Raw genomic sequence first — 14,800 nt, 5'->3', positions numbered from 1 at the left:
TTCGAAAATTCATTATCAATTTCATTACCTACAAAAAGCATTCTATTAAACTACTTTCGCTCATTCATCTTGCAAGGTCAGCTTACATAAGCGCAGAGTCATTTGTTTTCACTCTATTATAATGTCTGATTGAGGCAGCATTGACAAAAAAAACATTATTAGTTTAACATATCTCGTTAAATATCAGTTCTATTAAAATTTTGCATGAAACAAAACTTGTCGGAAAGAATTTTTAAAGCAAGTTTTGTTATGTGATATTAAAAAAAAAATATATATATATATATATATAAATATTTTTTTTTCCGATTTATTTGCTTCAGGCTTCCTTACAACTCCCCTTTTAAAGGAAGTATTTTGAATGGAATATAGCCTAAAATCTAATAATTGTGAACCAACTTATTTTACAGACCCATTTTTTTTACAAAACTTGGTTCAGCCATTTCGAATAAAAAATGAAAAATGATATTTTGGCCCTTTTTTTTTGTAAAAACTCAGTTCTAATGTTCCTTAACTATGTATTTCTTAAGAGTCAAGTTAAGGGACACTAGGAGTGAATTTTTGGCAAAAATGGTACAAATAAAGATATATTTCTTGCATAAATAATTACCTTATGCATTTGTTTAGCATTCTACCCTATATTTATCCCACGCCTACTACTTTTAAAGGTCTGGCGACTATTTTAAAAATGCTACACGCAGCTCTTTTAAACCTACCACAACTACTAAAAATTTTGTCTTCTCAAAACTACGTTTTTGACCTATAATAAAGTTCCTAGCGGCTTCCATTTGCTCCGATTTACATGACACTTTGCCAGAATATTCAGCATATTGCAATACACAGCGCTGTGCATGGAATCAGCTCTTCACAGAAAACTTTTTGTTATACGAATTTTTAACTTCTAAAAATTAAAAAAATATATATCAAGAAAAAAATGTGATTTGTAGGAAAATGTTTATCTCATGAACTAATTATGAAATTTCAATATCCATGTGCAGTTTTCTTCATCATGAAATGTAAGTCCTTCACATAAAATTTTTAAAAGCAAAAACAATTCTGGAGCCGTCAGGGATGTTCTGAATTTACGCATAATTTAATATCATTAAAACACTTGAAAATTAATATCTAAGGAACTAATGAATGAAATTTGATGAAATTTGGTACTGTTATTTAAACGTACAGACACAAATATTATCATCATATTATCATAATATAATAATATTAGGAGAAACCCCTGGCAAAGCGGATAAGCTAAGAACAAACAATGCCACAGGCTATATTTGGTGCTCCCGAAATAAAATCTTCATGACATTGGTTGTGACACATGTTGTCCACATATATAAAAAACAGCAATTCGTTTCTCGTATCTACGGACAGTGATATGTTTTTAGAAAGAAAATATAGTTAATTATTCTCTTTGCCCGGGTACACGGGCAAAGCTAATAATTAACCCGGGCGAAGTGAATATCCCTATAACATTTTCACCTTTATATTTAATTTTTATTCACTGATAATAAAATTAAATCAACACATAAACACGATGTTAATGAGTTATATTAGACGATAAGATATGTTATTTATAACCCATTACAGCATGTTAGATTAGTACAAAATATACATTTGAACAAGTCGACGTTTCACTAGCACTGAAGACTTGGATTTCTTCTGCTTTTGCTCCTGCCCATAAGTTACTTCTCTTTCAACGTTTTTAATCGTTATAGATGTAAGAGCTTCAGAGCGCTGACATTTTCTTCGTTGAACTCGTATCTTTCGAGCATCCACTTCTGGCACTGGTCTAAATCAAAAGAACTGACTTGGATTCTCTAGCTGACGATGTTGAGGGTTTTGGTATAACCGGAACTGAAAATCTGAGTGTAATTGATGTATTGAATATTCCTTCAATCTCTGAAGATGCCGACATCACAGAGGTGGTTGATTCTGAGTGAGCATTAACTGTTTCTTCAGCCGCTGAAGAAGCTGGCACCGTAGAATTGGTTAAATCTGAGCCAGCTGTCGTTTCGCTGATTTCTATCTCAAGTGGGCGATCTGTAAGTTGATCTGGAGCAAAATCTTCATCAACAAACACGTTATGGCCAGACAGCAGAACCAATGATTGAAAGATTTTATTTCTTCAAGTGCTTTCTTCATGGCTTCTTCAGACCATTTGGCTTGTTCCGTCTTCCTCTTGAAAAATTAAACCATCTGAAAACACATTACGACCTTTTTAAGCAAAAATTAAGATCAGTGTTACTGGTTTATAATTTAATTAGTGTGACTTAATGCCTTCACTATGTAAAATGATCTAACAAGCTTTATTAGAATAGACAAATACATACAAAAATATAGCTAACACTTATATAGTCAAATATACGTGGCAGGGCAATGCGGATAAGTTATCCACTTTGCCCTATTCACTTTGCCCGCAGACGCCATTTCGCTTTTCATTTAATGTTATACAAACATAAACGTCAATAATGTTTTCGTAAGTACGGCATTTTAGAAGTAATCGTATCGCCTATATATTACTATCACATAATACAAAGTTTCTGCAGTATTGTGTGTTGTACATTTGTTTCTCTTACCTTGAAATATTTTTAAGAAAACAGCCAATTTTCTTCAAGCATGCGCTGACTTCTTCTCTCACTAGCTAAAATGACGACAAGTCAGTTCCAAGAGCAAAATCTGGTTGGGATTCTTCCCCAACATAGCAGAAAGAGCTACCTGTTGGCGTTTCTAAGAAATAGGCATTATTCTCTTTGCCCGGGTTATTCGTTTTGCCCGGGCTCTCCCTTAATACTCGATCACAACACGATAAGAGCTAGAAATGCCACTTCACGCATCATCTCTGTATTCCTCATCTTTCACTGTTGCTATCTCTTGTCATTGGAACTCTCTGCTGTCTGAAGTCAAGGGCTGCCAAACCTTGAAATCTTTCAAATCCAAGTTAGAAAATGATGTTATGACAAGTTGCCAAACTAACTTACTATTATGACAAGTGTTGTATTGCATGTTTCCACGTATTCACTACATTTTTTTATACTCTAGTGATATTTAACTTATTTATCTTTTTATTTTCATATTTTCCGATAATGATATATGTAATCATAATTTTCCTTACTGTGTGTACCTAAAAATATTGTGTTCATTGTATGCTTTCTACTTCACTATTTTATTATTATTGTTATTATTATTATTATTATTATTATTATTATTATTATTATTATTATTATTGTTTTATATTTTTATACATTGTATGTCTCATTTATTTTGACCTGCTGTTCACATTTTATTATGCATTTTTCTTGTTTTCTATGTATTATAATTAAGCCTGATTTCTAGTGACTTGTTGTTTACTTTGTTATGATTATTATTACTTCAGTTTTGTGTGTAAAATTGTAGTGTATTTTACTTTGTAAATCTGTAGTGTTTTTGTAACGCAGTTTTACTCCTGGTTCAGTGTTAGAGAAGGCAGAATGGACTCCTGGTTCAGTGTTAGAGAAGGCAGAATGGCCTTAACTCATTATTATTATTATTATTATTATTATTATTATTATTATTATTATTATTATTATTAATGTCTTGTATTTTTATACTTTGTATGTCTAATTTATTTTGACTTACTGTTCACATTTTATTATGCATTTTCCTTTCTTTCCTTCCTTTCTATATATTAAGTCTGATTTCCACTGACTTGTTGTTTACATTATATTATGATTATCTTCTTCAGTTTTGTGTGTAAAATTGTAGTGTACTTTACTTTGTAAATCTGTAGCGTTTTGTGTATCGCAGTTTTACTCCAGGCTGAGTGTTAGAGAAGGCCGTATGGCCTTAACTCATTATTATTATTATTATTATTATTATTATTATTATTACTTACTTACTTACTTACTTACTGCCTTCTAAGGAACCCGAAGGTTCATTGCCGCCCTCACATAAGCCCGACATTGGTCCCTATCCTGAGCAAGATTAATCCAGTCTCTACCATCATATCCCACCTCCCTCAAATCCATTTCAATATTATCTTCCCATCTACGTCTCGACCTCCCCAAAGGCCTTTTCCCCTCTGGCCTTCCCACTAACACTCTATATGCATTTCTGGATTCGCCCATACGTGCTACATGTCCTGCCCATCTCAAACGTCTGGATTTAATGTTCCTAATTATGTCAGGTGAAGGATACAATGCGTGCAGCTCTGCGTTGTGTAACTTTCTCTATTCTCCTGTAACTTCATCCCTCTTAGCCCCAAATGTTTTTCTAAGAACCTTATTCTCAAAAACCCTCAAACTCTGTTCCTCTGTCAAAGTGAGAGTCCAAGTTTCACAGCCATACAGAACAACCGGTAATATAACTGTTTTATTTTATTTAAATTTTATTTATTTAAATTTAAATATAGGCTACAGAATAAAGAATATGATTACAAACAAACAAGAGAAATAGAAATAAAATAATACAAACAATATAAAACAGGAGATACAGAAGTATTAACAAAATTTGAGACCGAATGAGCAGCGCTCGTGTTCGGTCGCAGTTCAGATATAATATTAATAGGCCTATAAGAGAATATAAAATAAAATAAAATAGGAAATATAATTAAAATTACAGTTACAGAAATTATATAATACAATATTAATATAAGAGAAATGTAGAAAATTGAAAAATAACAATAATAAAAAAATAAGTAAAATAAAATAGGAACTAAAATTTAAATTACAGCGGCAATGGAATTATATAATATAATATTAACACTAGAGAAGAATAATATCGCACGTGAAAAGTAGGACTATATATATATATATATTATATATATATATATATATATATATATATATATATATATATATATATATATATTTCAAAATTATAGAATACAAATATAATATAGGTTGATTAATTCATACACATAGGCTATAAATTATATTATTATTATTATTATTATTATTATTATTAGTATTATTATTATTATTTAAACGCCCACCGAATTTGAAAGAAATAAATAAAAAACTTTAAAAGTTTTAAAACTAAGTACCATTGTCCTTTAATAATAATAATAATAATAATAATAATAATAATAATAATAATAATAATAATAATAATAATAATAATAATAATAATAATTTATTTAACCTGGCAGAGTTAAGGCCATACGGCCTTCTCTAACACTCAACCAGGAGTAAAAACTGCGTTACAAAAACACTACAAATTTACAAAGTACACTACAATTTTACACACAAAACTGAATAAGATAATAATAATAAAATGTAAACAACAAGTAAGAAGAAATCAGAAATAATATATAACATAGAGAAGGAAAGAAAAAAGCATAATAAAATGTGAACAGCAGGTCAAAAATAAATGAGGCATATAAAGTATAAAAAAATAAGACAATTATTGATAATAATAATAATAATATTAATAATAATAATAATAATAATAATAATAATAATAATAATAAATAAGAATAGGAGTAATAATAATAAAATAATAGTAACAGGCCTAATAGTAAATACTAATAGTAGTAATAAAATAGTGCAGTACAAAGCATACAATGAATACAATATTTTTAAGTACACACAGTAAGGAAAATTATGTTTATATATAGCTCAACTTATCACATTAGAGATATACCATTATCGGAAAATATGAAAACAGAAATATAAAATAAGTTAAATAGCACTAGAACATAAAAAAAAATGTGAATACGTGGAAACATGCAATACAACACTTGTCATAATAGTAAGTTAGTTTGGCAACTCGTCATAGTAGTAGTAAATAAAATAAAATAAAATATGACATATACTGTATTCTCATAGTGTTTTAGTGTTTACTTCTTTCTTTTCTAGGAGAAATACGAAGTAGTGTGACACCTAGGAACTTTGTCGCGACACAGTTGGCAGCTGTGGGGGCCGCGCAATTCAAACCGACGACGGCTCGGAACTGTCGACTGCGTCGAAGCGTCAGCGGCACGGCCGTGGGGGACGGGCGGGCAGGCGGGTGACTGCTGGCCGGCAAGGCAAGGCAAGACATTCCCGCTGTCGCGCCCGTGCCGAGCAGTGGGTCCGGTCCGCTCTGCGCCTCGCACGCCTCTCGTCGACTTCACCGATCTCGCAGCTCCTGGCACAACGCTCTCGGCCCGACTCCGCCTCAAGCACGGGCCTTGGGTCTCGAACACGGGTCTGGCTCCCCCGAAAAACACCCCGACAGGCGTCGCAGAGGGGAGGCTGCCCTCTCTCGTCCGGCTGGCAGAAGAGAGCTGCCGTTTAGTGAGCTTCAGGGTGGCATCGTGGCTGGACGTACCTCGTCGCAGCCCCACGGTGCGTGGCAGACGTCGTCTCAGTGGTGTGACAATTGAAGAGTCATTGTGTAAATTACCCCCGCACAACTTTCCCGTTACCGCTGAAATTCGGTGACATTTGTCGCAGTATGTGATACGCATTGCAAAAAGTCTTGGGTGAGGTTAAGAATTTTAGTGGATCGTGTCTCTGTGGAATAAACAGTTGACAGTGTAATCAGTTTGTTTACATCGTGTTTCTAAGACAACTATTTTCATTTGGATACAAAAACAAGTGACAGTGAAACAGAAGGATATTATTTTGAGAATAAAAAACGAGTTTCATAACGGACTTCGATGTGTTTTTTTAAGTGCAAGTGATAAGTGGATTCTTCAAGAAAAAGGAATAATTCTGTAAGTAATCTCATTACATATTTTTCACTTATGTTATTTTTAATACCTTTACGTAATTTTATTGTGCTTTTACTGACCCCTTTTCTTGTGTTTTATAAAATTCCGCATGAAATTTGAGTAAAATTCTTCCATAAAATCACAAACTCGCATTGTTTTCGTTTGATTATTGCATAAATTTTCAAACAGGCATTAAAATGTAAAGTTCGATAGATTTGACGGGTTTTGGACGTTGATTTTTAGAAAGACGTTACATTTAAAGAAAGTAATAGCTGTGAAAATTTTGAGTACAGCTGTGAGAAATAGGCTACATGTTTAACATTAACTGTATTAAGACAATCAAATTTCTTATTTGTTAAGTGGTCAGTCCTATCTGTTTTCTAACGATTTTACTTGTGATTCTTATACTTAATTCGGCTTCAAGTTTAGTTACAGTGTTTGTCACTGTTTTCTTTTCTTCTTATATTTTATGTACATTTAAAAAAGAACCAGTATTTGAGAGTAAAACCAGCACTTGTGACAGTTTTCAGACTTTGCGTTAATATGAGAAATAATCACATGTGAAAAATACGAATTTCATTAACACTACATTTTTTTTCCTATCTTTATGGCAGCCACATTTAATTGTTTTTATATATTAGGTATATAAGATTTTGTTTGCGTTTTATAAAGTGAATCCTATATAAAATTGTATTTCAGTAAGCCGGAAAAAATCACAGCCCACATTATTTTTACTCTGACGCCGTCATGTAAATTCTAAAACGGAAGTTCAAAATTGTAAAAATGACCACTTTGATACGAATAAATTTCTCCAATTGGGACCTTATACAAGTCGAGAACACTAACAGCAATGCGATATCTGTACAGCTGTGAAAAATATGTTTGTATTAATATCTATTGTTACTTTTTCGGCGCTTATATTCGATCATTTTACAGAATCATTTTTACCTAAATATTTGCTTGCGTTTGCTGAAATTGATTTGTACTAAGTCACACCCATAAATTGCTTTTTTTACATCGTTATAATAGCTCCTTAAACTGAAAGTTAAAGCGCCACATTGATAGAATTGACGATTTTGGAACAATTCTTTTCGCTAAATCAAGTAATTTCAGAGTCAGAGTATTGAAAAATATGAGCACATCTGTAAAGAAAACGTATACACGTCCAAACTTATATTTATTTTAACTTTTACAACAATCGAATTAGATACTTTTATTTGGTAGCAAGTTACTAGCGATGGTATTTGTGTTTTCTGGAATTAATTCCGTGTGATATTTTATTAAAATTCTGCAAAGTCACAGCTCCAGATTGCCTTTCTGACTTCGTTCTGGCAACTTCCAAAACTGAAGAATAATACGATCAGTCGATCACGTTGATAGAATTGACGAAGTTGGAACAATTCTTTTCGCTAAATCAAGTAATTTCAGAGTACTGAGAAATATGAGCATATCTGTGAAGAAAACGTGTACACGTCCAAATTTATATTTCTTTTAACTTTTACAACACTCAAATTAGATACTTTTATTTAGTACCAAGTTGCTGGCGATGTTATTTGTGTTTTCTGAAATTAATTCCGTGTGATATTTTATTAAAATTCTGCAAAGTCACAGCTCCAGTTTGCCTTTCTGACTTCGTTCTGGTAAATTATAAAACTGAAGAATAATACAATCAGTCGATCACATTGATAGAATTGACGAAGTTGGAACAAATCTTTTCTCTAAATCAAGTAATATCAGAGTCAGACTACTGAGAAATATGAGTACATCTGTGAAGAAAACGTGTACACGTCCAAACTTATATTTATTTTAACTTTTGCAACACTCGAATTAGATACGTTTATTTGGTAGCAAGTTACTGGCGATGTTATTTGTGTTTTCTGAAATTAATTCCGTGTGATATTTTATTAAAATTCTGCAAAGTCACAGCTCCAGATTGCCTTTCTGACTTCGTTCTGGCAACTTATAAAACTGAAGAATAATACGATCAGTCGATCACGTTGATAGAATTGACGAAGTTGGAACAAATCTTTTCTCTAAATCAAGTAATTTCGGAGTCAGACTACTGAGAAATATGAGTACATCTGTGAAGAAAACGTGTACTTATTTTAACTTTTACAACACTCGAATTAGATACTTTTATTTGGTAGCAAGTTACGAGCGATGTTATTGGTGTTTCATGAAATTAAATTCCGTGTGATATTTTATTAAAATTCTGCAAAGTCACAGCTCCAGATTGCCTTTCTGACTTCGTTCTGGCAACTTATAAAACTGAAGAATAATACGATCAGTCGATCACATTGATAGAATTGACGAAGTTGGAACAATTCTTTTCTCTAAATCAAGTAATTTCAGAGTCAGACTACTGAGAAATATGAGTACATCTGTGAAGAAAACGTGTACACGTCCAAACTTATATTTATTTTAACTTTTGCAACTCTCGAATTAGATACGTTTATTTGGTAGCAAGTTACTGGCGATGTTATTTGTGTTTTCTGAAATTAATTCCGTGTGATATTTTCTTAAAATTCTGTAAAGTCACAGCTCCAGATTGCCTTTCTGACTTCGTTCTGGCAACTTATAAAACTGAAGAATAATACGATCAGTCGATCACGTTGATAGAATTGACGAAGTTGGAACAATTCTTTTCGCTAAATCAAGTAATTTCAGCGTCGGACAATTGAAAAATATGAGCACTTCTGTGAAGAAAACGTGTACACGTCCAAACTTATATTTATTTTAAATTTTACAACACTCGAATTAGATACTTTTATTTAGTAGCAAGTTACTAGCGATGTTATTTGTGTTTTCTGAAATTAATTCCGTGTGATATTTTCTTAAAATTCTGTAAAGTCACAGCTCCAGATTGCCTTTCTGACTTCGTTCTGGCAACTTATAAAACTGAAGAATAATACGATCAGTCGATCACGTTGATAGAATTGACGAAGTTGGAACAATTCTTTTCGCTAAATCAAGTAATTTCAGAGTACTGAGAAATATGAGCATATCTGTGAAGAAAACGTGTACACGTCCAAACTTATATTTATTTTAACTTTTACAACACTCAAATTAGATACTTTTATTTAGTACCAAGTTACTGGCGATGTTATTTGTGTTTTCTGAAATTAATTCCGTGTGATATTTTATTAAAATTCTGTAAAGTCGCAGCTCCAGATTGCCTTTCTGATTTCGTTCTGGTAACTTATAAAACTGAAGAGTAATACAATCAGTCGATCACGTTGATAGAATTGAACAATTCTTTTCGCTAAATCAAATAATTTCATAGTGAGACTACTAATAAATATGAGCACATCTGTGAAGAAAACGTGTACACGTCCAAACTTATATTTATTTTAACTTTTACAACACTCGAATTAGATACTTTTATTTGGTAGCAAGTTACTGGCGATGTTATTTGTTTTTTCTGAAGTTAATTCCGTGTATATTTTATTAAAATTCTGCAAAGTCACAGCTCCAGATTGCCTTTCTGATTTCGTTCTGGTAACTTATAAAACTGAAGAGTAATACAATCAGTCGATCACGTTGATAGAATTGAACAATTCTTTTCGCTAAATCAAGTAATTTCATAGTGAGACTACTAATAAATATGAGCACATCTGTGAAGAAAACGTGTACACGTCCAAACTTATATTTATTTTAACTTTTACAACACTCAAATTAGATACTTTTATTTAGTACCAAGTTACTGGCGATGTTATTTGTGTTTTCTGAAATTAATTCCGTGTGATATTTTATTAAAATTCTGTAAAGTCGCAGCTCCAGATTGCCTTTCTGATTTCGTTCTGGTAACTTATAAAACTGAAGAGTAATACAATCAGTCGATCACGTTGATAGAATTGAACAATTCTTTTCGCTAAATCAAGTAATTTCATAGTGAGACTACTAATAAATATGAGCACATCTGTGAAGAAAACGTGTACACGTCCAAACTTATATTTATTTTAACTTTTACAACACTCAAATTAGATACTTTTATTTAGTACCAAGTTACTGGCGATGTTATTTGTGTTTTCTGAAATTAATTCCGTGTGATATTTTATTAAAATTCTGTAAAGTCGCAGCTCCAGATTGCCTTTCTGATTTCGTTCTGGTAACTTATAAAACTGAAGAGTAATACAATCAGTCGATCACGTTGATAGAATTGAACAATTCTTTTCGCTAAATCAAGTAATTTCATAGTGAGACTACTAATAAATATGAGCACATCTGTGAAGAAAACGTGTACACGTCCAAACTTATATTTATTTTAACTTTTAGAACACTCGAATTAGGTACTTTATTTAGTAGCAAGTTACTGGCGATGTTATTTGTGTTTCCTGAAACTAATTCCTTGTGATATTTTATTAAAATTCTGCAAAGTGACAGCTCCAAATTGCCTTTCTCACTTCGTTCTGGCAACTTCTAAAACTGAAGAATAATACGATCAGTCGATCACGTTGATAGAATTGATAAAGTTGGGGTTATACTTTTCGGTAAATAAAGTAATTTCACACTTAAACAGTTTCGATAAATTTAATCAGAATTGTAAAAAATACGTGTATATGTTAAACCTTAAATTTATTTTAATTTTTACACACACAAATTTCATATTTCCATTTAGTATTTAGTTGTTGCTTGTGTTTTCTGAAATTAATTCCGTGTGATATTTTATTAAAATTCTGCAAAGTCACAGCTCCAGATTGACTTTCTGACTTCGTTCTGGTAACTTCTAAAACTGAAGAATAATACGATCAGTCGATCACGTTGATAGAATTGATGAAGTTGGGGTTCTGCTTTTCGGTAAATAAAGTAATTTCACACGTAAACATCTTCGATAAATTTGATCAGAATTGAGAAAAAAACGTGTAAATGTCAAACCTTAAATTTATTTTAATTTTTATACACACAAATTTCATATTTCCTTCTATATTTAGTTGTTGCTTATATTTTCTTACATTAATTCCGTGTGATATTTTATTACTAGGCATAATATTTTGTTGTGATTAAAAATCTTAAATTCTGGTGTAAAGGTTTCCTTAATTTCGGCGTTATTTCACATTTAAACAGCATAACTTTCTGACTTTCGTTGTGCAAAATACATTACTGTATATTCCTACAAAGACTAGAGATCTGTATCATCAAGCGAATGTTAAGGATATTTGTACATTTTAACATTAGTTACAGTTTACTATCGTCACTTATATGTGTAGAGAAATTTGTGTAATCGTCTCCCTTCTTGTGTGTGAATAATATAAACTAATGGGCATCACTAAACATTCAGGCTGTTCCTACTTTATATTAAAAAATAAAATGACTCGAAATCCTGTTTGTATATTAGATTAAAAAAGATTGTGATCCCAGAACACATTCAGTCCATTTTTATTAAAGGATTGCTCTAGTTTTTTTATCAACCGGTCTACGGACTGAGCGAGTTTTTAAGTGACAAACACAATAACACAAACTTTTAGACAAGGATTGGCGTTGTTTTTGAAGGAAACAAGCTTAAAATATAATGACAGACGTAAAAAAAATCATATACATGTATTTGTATAAATCATGAAAATGATGAAACGAACTGAGCGAGTTTTGGGATGACACTCTACGATTTTGTATCGAAATAGGGTTTGAATATTACACAACAATTTTGTACTATATAAATATCAGTCTTTTGATACTTGTAATCAAAGATTCGAAAAGAATAAATTACAGATTCTCTTGAAAAACAATAATTTCGAATAAGTTCAAGCGAATAACAAAACGTTTGATTATTTCACGAATTTAAACCGAAGGACTTGAAACATTAAATTTTTGCTTTTATCTACTGAAAAACCGCACTTCACGGATAGGTGGTTTGCGAAAACTAGGTATAGGGTAAAGATTGGTAATATTGTGATACTAATAATATTATGATAGTATGTTTTGAGAATTTTTTACAATTTTACTGAGCGAGAGAAGGACCGGTTTTGTGCAGCAACTTGTTTTTTTAACTAGCTAGCTAGCGACTACAAATTAAAATTATAAAACAAAAATGTTTCTAGCCACTACCGTAAGAGCCAGGCTTTTTTTTTACATGTGTTTATCTATTTATTTATTTTTTTCATCCATTACAATTACAAACACAAACTCAATCTATGAAAACAAACATAAGTACGTCAATTCTTATCTTCCATTAAAATCACATCCTAAATCCACGAACACAAACGTAAGTACGTGAATTCTGATCATCTATTACAATCACAAACTCAATCGATGAAACCAAACATAAGTACGTGAATTTACATTGTCTATTGCAATCACAACTTCAATTGATGAACATAAACATAAGTACGTGAAACAGTCCACGAACATTCCCTTAATACGTTGACGCAAAAAAACCGAGCTTCCTCTCGCTCAGTAAAGTGTAAAAAATTCTCACAAAGAACTATCATAATATTACTCGTATCACAATATTACCAACTTTTACCCTACATCTATTTATTACAATTCTATAAAATCACATCCCCAGATTGCCTTTCTGGAGGGCGAAAATATCACATTAATACGTAGAATTGACTGGTTTGGAACATTGCTTTTCGGTTAATGAAGTAACTTCAAAGTAACTTCAAAACTATGAGAAATTCGAGCGAAACTCTGAAAGTATATGTAAACTTCAACCTTATTTTTAACTTTTATGAGACTCGGTTTTATGTTTTCACATAATAGCTCTTTGCCAACGACGGTGTTTGTGTTTCCTGAAATTTATTCAGGATGAAATTGGATTAAAATACACAGCTATAAAATCACAACTTCACATTATTTTTGTTTTCTGACACCATGTAGAACTATTCAAAATTGTAGGACGGTTACTTTGATTATTTCCACAGAACGTTGCGTTTAGAGAATAGCCGTAATCTGATACCTAAACAGTTGTGCAATTTGCTTTTCAAATTAAATTTATCCCTATTCTGTTGACATTCATATTTGACCGTTGTTGTTTACTGAAGTTTTCACTTGTGTTTCCTAAAATAAATTCCGTATGAAATTTCATTGCAGTGTTAAGATAAAATTACAATACCACTTTCTTTCGTCTAACGTCATATAGATTTGAAAACAGACTTAAGGGAGAGGTAGATGGTGAGTTTCAGGAGATTATATTTTTGGTAGAAATGTAATATTGGTGCCAGATGAAAATAAAAAAAAACTCGTAAAGTTCTAAAATGAATTCCGTATGAAATTTCATTGCAGTGTTAAGATAAAATTATAATACCACTTCGTTTCGTCTAACGTTGTATAGATTTGAAAACAGACTTAAGGGAGAGGTTGACCAATTTTGTATGTTGTTTCTAGGATACTCAAAATATTTTAGATCTAAACATGTCAGGATTATGTTTCAAATTACCTGTAAATATTTCTTAATTTAGAAATCGTGTACTATTTAATCGTTTTACATCATCGTTGTTTACTAACTCTCTTGCTCGTAATTTGTGAAATTAACAGTGTGTGAAATTGTACACTTTTCCAATTAAATCACGAGTTATATTTTTAACCCTTTTTAAATATACTGTGTCCCAAAAAATCATGATGAGTTTCAGGAGCTTATATTTTTGGTAGAAATGTAATATTGGTGCCAGATGAAAATAAAAAACTCGTAAAGTTCTAAAATGAATTCCGTATGAAATTTCATTGCAGTGTTAAGATAAAATTACAATACCACTTCGTTTCGTCTAACGTTGTATAAATTTGAAAACAGACTTAAGGGAGAGGTTGACCAATCTTGGATGTTGTTTCTAGAATACTCAAAATATTGTAGATCTAAACATGTCAGGATTATGTTTCAAATTTCCTGTAAATATTTTCTTAATTTAGGAACCACGTACTATTTAATCGTTTTACATCATCCTTTACTAAATCTCTTGCTCGTAATTTGTGAAATTAACAGTGTGTGAAATTGTACAGTTTTCCAATTAAATCACGAGTTATATTTTTAACGCTTTTTAAATATACTGTGTCCCAAAAAATCATGGTGAGTTTCAGGAGATAATGTATTTGGTAGAAATGTAATAACTTATTGGTGCCAGATGAAAATAAAAAAAAAAAACTCGTAAAGTTCGTCTGTAAGTTTGAAGCACTAAAGGAGAAAAAGAATGT

The 14,800-nt window shown here is 31.5% G+C and overlaps 1 protein-coding gene across 4 annotated transcripts in view; it reads left to right on the top strand.

Moving 5' to 3' along the window:
* Positions 1 to 6,036: 6,036 nt before the first annotated feature.
* Positions 6,037 to 14,800, top strand: part of LOC138698520 (LIM domain only protein 3-like) — a 1,357,283-nt gene continuing 1,348,519 nt past the window's right edge. For all 4 annotated transcript variants that reach the window (XM_069824505.1, XM_069824504.1, XM_069824508.1 and 1 more), the window contains exon 1: positions 6,037 to 6,679. The gene's annotated coding sequence lies outside the window, so the exon portion shown is untranslated. The remainder of the gene's footprint in view (positions 6,680 to 14,800) is intronic.

This window comes from Periplaneta americana, chromosome 4, assembly GCF_040183065.1.
Source record: "Periplaneta americana isolate PAMFEO1 chromosome 4, P.americana_PAMFEO1_priV1, whole genome shotgun sequence".
NCBI classification, from domain to species: domain Eukaryota; kingdom Metazoa; phylum Arthropoda; class Insecta; order Blattodea; family Blattidae; genus Periplaneta; species Periplaneta americana.
The sequence above is the reverse complement of the archived record's forward strand: the minus strand, read 5'-3'. Positions and strand labels throughout refer to the sequence as shown.